The 7,531-nt window shown below is 29.3% G+C and overlaps 1 pseudogene; it reads left to right on the top strand.

Moving 5' to 3' along the window:
• The first annotated feature begins 5,934 nt into the window (after nt 1-5,934).
• LOC119370091 (putative carboxylesterase 18 pseudogene) lies at nt 5,935-7,275 on the top strand (annotated as a pseudogene).
• Nucleotides 7,276-7,531: the final 256 nt, after the last annotated feature.

Here is a 7,531-nt window from a genome sequence, read left to right as displayed (position 1 = left end):
AAGATGGCGAAATATTATGACAATATGTCTCCAGATTCTAAAGCACGACGATGCAGATTGAGAACCTGAATGATAAAGTGGCCATTAATGCCATGGCGAAGAATTGCAAATATAACAAGCTATTCAAGAGTTTGAGTATATATTCTCCTCTATCTTTTGCTGCACTCATGGCACGAGCTCACAAATATACAAAATTGGATGAAAACACCAAAGATCACATGAGCAAGAAAATTCCAGGCGTAGAAGACACCCTTCTCCAATCAGGAGATGTTCACCTAAAAGAAGATCGCCTCTCCGGCATCCACGAGTTAGCTACACTGTTAGAGCACCCTACTCAAGAGAAGATAGATCACAATAAGGCCAAGAGTTCACCCCCTTGAACAAGCAATGGTCGAAAGTATTATCCTGGGTTAGGGATCACTGAAATAAGGTTCAACTCATCAGGTACCTAACTCTAAAATTTTACTGTGATAACAATGAGGTTGTTGCAGTAAGGGGAGATCAAAAGATGGCTGACAAGCATACACGGTTGCACTCAAAGGGATACTCCTCACCCTACATAAAATGTGGATGTCAGATGACAACAAGTACCCAATGTCAGAAGAGCATCAACCTTTTGACATACCTAGAGAAAGCTCGGAGCTGAACCCAGTGCCTGAGGCCAAATACAATAGGTCAAACAATTTTTAGGCACGCGTAAGTATATGAATATAAATTGACAAGATAAGATAACAAGATTATAAATTGAGAAGAGAATTAATATCATTAATTCATAGACTCATATTGTAGACAATCATAGCCATTTCTGCTTCATTATGTATATGATTCAAATCTGAAGGATGAAAAGTAATGGTCATTTATGGATATGGTGTGACCGATTTAGATGTTATGGAGAAGTGAATAGATTTTCCTTGAATCAAATCATTAACTGTAATTTCATTTATATGTGGCCAAGGTTTAGAAGTCAAGAAGTCTGATTGTAAACTCAAAAAATTTGGCTCCAAAATTCTATTCCATTTTGGCCGCAATGTATTGCATTTGGGACTACTTTTTGAATTTCATTTAAATTTGGAGAAACCAAAATTTACTTTTAATTTTAAATTTGAATTAAAAAATTATTCAAGTTTAAACAAGTTATAACCAAAATTTAAGTTTTCCCTCATTTATTTTCTCTGAAAATTTTGGAAATTTATGGCCTTCAATGAATAAGTTCAAAAATTTAACCTTTAATTTGGCTCTAAAATTTTTTTCGTTTTTGTGCACATATTATGTAAAATGTCCCCATTTTAATAAAGTCATATAGAGTTAATAAAGAAGGTTGGAAGTGACGCCCAAATGATGTAAATAGACAATAAATGCACTTCTTAAGATTGCATTTGTATTAGCTATTGTTGACATAATTAATGATAAAATGAAAGGCATTTTTGGAAGAAAATTTAATTTAATTAACTTTCTTAATCCAAGAGTTTTTTCTGTTTTCTCTAAATAAAGAGAACAGAGAGAGTAATTAATTTAATTGATTTGATTATTATTTATGACACAATAAAAAAAATTCAAAAATAATATAATTTAAAATTTTTTATTTTTTAAAATCTTTTTAAAATATCTACGGCGCGACCATTTACTGATGAAAATTGCCGATGGAATACCGACCATATATTTTGCAAACAATTACGAACCAAACTATAGATATATCCTACCACTAAATTACCAATAAAATTTTCGTTGGTAATTATCGACAGAATAAATTTTTGATCCGTAATATTTTACCGACAAGGGTGCTACCGGTAGAATATTTTCCGTCGGTATTCTGTGCAAATCCAAGTACCAATAGATTTTTATATTGTACCAACGGAATTTTCTATTGGTAATAACCAAATTTCTTGTAGTGTATATACATAGCACATGGTCATTCACAGAAGGATGATTGTGCCTAGTAATAAATATAAAAAAAAGAGAGAGAGAAAAAAAGAATGAGAATGAGTGTCTATAGAAATTATAACAAGTTAAGCTATTCGCATAAAAATTGATTTATGTGTATTTGATTTTGTTATTAAGTACTTGTTTAAGTGATTGTTTGAATCAATGGAATACATAGGTTTATGTTTAAGTGATTGTTTAAGTGTGACGTCCCAACTTTAAATCAGTGTATTATTAGGTTTATAATTAGTTATTTAAATGAAAAAATACATAGGTATTTTTCATTGTAAATTTAGGGTTTTGATTATTGATATATGTGCTTGAAGGGTATTTTGCCCAAGTTGAGACTTTAAACTTGGTTAAGTCATAATTGTGTTAGAATATATATGCAAGTCCTTAATTGAAAAGGGAATAAAGATCGGGAAAATTTGAGGAGAAATGAAATTATCTAAGAATGGCTTAATTTTGGAGACAATGTTGGAAAAATATTACCTAAATTGGGTCCATGGCCTCACTTATGGGCCAAATAAATGAAACTAAAGATCGTTTAAAAAAAATGTTTCGATTTTATTTTATTTCTTTCCAAGTGTATAGTCAAAAATACTTTCATTTCAATAAAAATCTTTAATTTCATTGGTTTAGTCCAGAAATGAAGCTATGGACTTGGTCTGGGAGTCAAACGTTTGACGGATAAGCTTAAACATATATATATTAAAATGGGACTACCAAAAAATTGATTGATCATGGTATGGAGAAACGTTAAAATTTCCATCATTTTTATCGTAAATTGCACGCCAAAGCATGGAGAGAGGGAGAGAGTCCATGATTTTCTTCCAACCTTCATTTTATCACACTTTCCATCCATTTTTTTACTTATCTAACGTCACCCGCAAAAATCTTCATAGTAAAGAAATAACTATTACAAAGACTTTTCCGAAGAGAAAATAACCCATTCTTTTGCATTTAGCTTCATTTGAGAACTTAATCTTTAAAATAAATGTTCTCACTGCGGTGCTTGATTCTGAAAGTGTCAAATAAGAGTTTAGGGGTTTAAGTGGTGTTGAGATTGACGTTAAATATTAAAAATAGTATCATTTTCATTATTTATTTACTATTTTACCATTTTATATCACCTTTATTGATCATCACTGTCACTGTTACTGGTCGTCATCTCCATCACTATTGTTGTTGTCATCGTCGTTATCATTACTGTTGTCGTTGCCGGTTCTATTGTTGCATTTGTCACCGCCATTATTACTGTTGCCGTCTTTGTTGCTGTCGCCGTTACTGTCATTGTCATCGCCGAAATCAGTGGTCGAAAATCAATTGCCAAAAATCGATTGTCAAAAGTCAATCGCTGGTTGTTAGTAACTATTGTTGTCGTTGTTGAATCACAGAAGCTTTTCTTTTTTAAGATTACTTTTGGTATTACTTAATTCTTTTTTTACTAAAATTAATATTATGTTAATTTCTAAACTTTTCTAATATTTTATTTAATTTGAAACCTTATTTCTGACATTTGCCAAGTTGTCCCTTGAAATAATAGCTTATAAAAATAAAATAGACAGAACCTAAGCCTTATCAAACTTCTAAACCCATTTCAAAATCTTTGCAAACACTCATGGTTCCTACCCAAAAATAAATAAATAAATAAACGTTTTATGAATTATACTAGTATTTATTATAAGTTTATTAAATGAACCAAACTAATAAAAATATAAACTTTTATTAAATGACGGTATTTTTAACCATATACTAGAAAAATATGATAAAATATAAATAATTATTAAAAATTTTATTTTTATTAATTTAGTCTACTGGTTGGATCATGGACCATTCTAAACAAGTATAATAATGAAAGAATTGAAAATTTTTAGCCCAAAAGAGGATTAGTGCACGCTAAAAAAGAGGAGGATGTATCCCGTTCTACACAAAAAGATATTTATTATTTTAAAAATAAAAATAGTACCATAAAAATGATAAAATTGTCTTCAATTAGATTGTTGAGGGCACAGAGGGCTTAATACAACATGTTAGGTTAAGGGAAAATAAAATAATGTTAAAATTACATAAATTAACCAATGTTATAAAAGTTAATAAAATTCAAATTTAATTAGTTCAAATCTCACTAGCCAATGAAAGAAAAAAACTTATCTCAACCGGGTTTAAGGCCCCATTTATAGACCAAGTCAATGAAATTAAAGATTGTTAATGAAATATTTCTGATTGGATTTGAACAAAAAAGAATAAAGTCAAAATAATTTTTAAAAAATCTTTATTTTTATTAATTTGGCCATGAAATCGGTCTAGGTAAGTATTTTCCAACAAAGTAATAGATGTGGATTCGAGAACTCTTGATTGCAAAAAATTTCACTAATTAATTTGCTGAAAAAGGGTGGATTACCTTTTATTGTGTGATACACAATTTCCTTTCGACTAATTAGAATCTCCTAATATATACTATATATAAAAATAGGAATAGGAAATAATTAGATTTTCTATATTATCCTCTTAAAATTTAAAATACATTTATAACCTTAGTCATAGTCAATTAAAAAATCTTAATATATATATATATATATATATATATATATATATATATAGATATGTATATTATATCTCTATAATTTGATTGGATGTTTTTTATTTTTTTAATAGATAAATACTTATAAATAATTAAGCATTTGAAAATTTAAAATTTTACTGTTATTAGCTTATTATGTTTTATTTCATTATATTATTATATAAATTATTAATAATAATTTAAAATAATATAATAATTTATTATTATTCATTATTTTTATTTTTATTTACTATTATTTTAATTTAATATGTGTAAATATGAGGCATTTGAAATTTTTATTTTTTTCGATTATTTTAAATAAATATATCTAGATAATTAAGATTTTGATTTAAAAAGGGTATAGTTAAATTTCTTTAATTACAAATTGAACTCTAATTTAGTTGACCGACAATAAAATAAAAAATATAATTTTTAAACATCTCGAATTTGATTAATTATACTGATATCTTATTTAATTCAAATCATATTCTTCCTATTAAGGAATATAATTTTATTAATAAATTTTTTTAAATGATTTTATGATTTTAATTCGCTAAAAAATAAAAATAAAAATTATTATTTATTACAAATATTTAATTTGATTTATTAGGTTAGCGTCTTATTCTATTGTTAAAGTATATTTATTTACTAAAAAATATTATAGTGAAAGTTATTAACAAAACATGTAAATTAATTATAAACATAAAATAAAAACCATATGATGATTTTTATAAATTAAATTTGGTTCTTAAAAAAAAAAAGCAACTAGCATGTTGAAGAGACAATAAATGATATATTTCATATTTAAATTGTTATTTTAAAGAGAGAAACAAATATAGTAATTTTTTTCAATGAAATATTACAGTGTAAGACATATAATTAAAAAAAATATTTTAATGTGTATATAAAAACACTTATATTTATTGCAATTTAAATAAAAATTTGTACTTTAATTATATAAATAAAAAAAGCTAAACGAGTAAAAAAAATGAGTATATAACCAGTATAGTCAAGGTGCGTCATAAAAAGATCTAGTAAATAAATATTAATATGGGAAAATTATTATTTAGTCCCTGAGATTTTACATAATTATTTAGATAGTCTTCGACATTTATATATATATATATATAACGTCCTTGAGGTTTGCCACCGTCATATTAATTGGTCCTTCCATCAAAAAAATACACTTTTTCCGTTAATTTTGAGAAGAAAAGGCAAAATTATCCTTTGGAAAAATAATTATTTCGTCCCTGAGGTTTGTCATAATTATTAACGGAAAAAATGTATTTTTTTTACGGAAGGACCAATTAATATGATGATGGCAAACCTCAGGGACGTTATATATATATGTATAAATGTCGAGGACTACTTAAATAATTATGTAAAACCTCAAGGACGAAATAATAATTTTCCCTATTAATAATAATAAGGTTATAGACGTCAAAAATATCATGTGAAAATCAATTTCCACCGTAGTGCTTTTACAAAATTGGACATCAATGGATGCTAATCAACCATATTTGGCAATGGCGTTTAATGTTATCACCTATTTGCGGTCACCTTTCCTCTACAATAACGGCGGACGGTAAATCAACCCACACGCATATCTGATCTATTGCACCATTATACTTGGACTAGATTCAAACAAATTACCAAAAACCAATACAACAAAAAATGTCATCAAAACTCAAATCATCGCCTCGCCTTCCATTGAAGACGAGACTTATCCTCGCCACATTCTCCTTGGCCACCAGCACCGCTCGCCGATCAAACTACACCATAAACCGCAATTTTATTAAGTTATTTGACCCTAAAGCTCCTTCTTCTGCAAAACCCATTAATGATGTCTCCTCTTTTGATATAACCATAGATCCTAATCACAATCTCTGGTTCCGTCTCTACGTCCCCGCCACCAATTCCTCTAGAAGTACTATATACAGCTTGCCGGTAGTCGTTTACTTCCACGGCGGTGGGTTTTGTTTCTTGGCAGCAGATTCAAAGCAATTCGATCAATTTTGCAGACGACTTGCTAAAGAAATTCCAGCAGTAGTGATTTCCGTTAACTATCGTTTGGCACCAGAGTACAAGTGTCCCAGCCAATACGACGACGGGTTTGACGCATTGAAATTTATTGATTGTATGAATTTTGAAAATTTCTCAACGAAAGTTGATCTCGAATGGTGTTTTATCGCCGGAGATAGCGCCGGCGGGAACGTGGCTCACCACGTGACAGTTAAAGCCGGTGAATATGAGTTTTCTAATTTGGATGTTATTGGGCTCATAGCAATACAACCATTTTTTGGAGGGGAGGAAAGAACGGAATCGGAAATGCGGTTAACCGGAAGTCCGGGTTTATCATTGGATCGTGCGGATTGGTATTGGAAGGCGTTCTTGCCGGAAGAAGCTGACCGGAACCATCCAGCGGTAAATGTTTTTGGACCGAATGGGGCGGATATTTCGGAACTGCATTTCCCGGCGACGCTGGTTTGTGTCGGAGGGTTTGATATATTACAAGATTGGCAAATGAAATATTACGAATGGTTGAAGAAATGTGGGAAAGAAGTGTATTTGGTTGAATATCCAAATGTCATCCATGGATTTTACTGTATGTCAGAATTACCTGAATCTTCTTTGTTGATTAGTGAAATCAGGACGTTTATTAGAAAGCAAACGGCTAGTTCCTAGTCCTTTTTTTTTTTTTTTCCTTTTTTTCTTTTTGTTATTTGTAAAATAGAAATTATTGGTGAGATTTGACTATTAATATAAATTTCTGAATAATATAATTTAAATAAGGGACTTATATTAAAAAATTCTACAACTGCGGAGTCACTAACTGATTGATATACATAGCCTTTTATACATACAGTTACATAGTGAAATAATTATGGAACTAAGGAAAATTCCTTTAGTGCCCTGCGTCGAAGAAACGTATCCTAAATCGAATTAGAGAGAAACTTACTTCCTGAAAAATTAGACAAGATATGTGAGCTTTCTAAGGAGTAACTATTATTACACAACACACACATTCACACAATTGTGTAAATATAT

Source organism: Jatropha curcas, chromosome 9, assembly GCF_041381405.1.
Source record: "Jatropha curcas cultivar XTBG-Jc1 chromosome 9, XTBG_Jcur_1.0, whole genome shotgun sequence".
NCBI classification, from domain to species: Eukaryota; Viridiplantae; Streptophyta; class Magnoliopsida; order Malpighiales; family Euphorbiaceae; genus Jatropha; species Jatropha curcas.
This window is presented reverse-complemented; position numbering and strand designations above follow the sequence as displayed.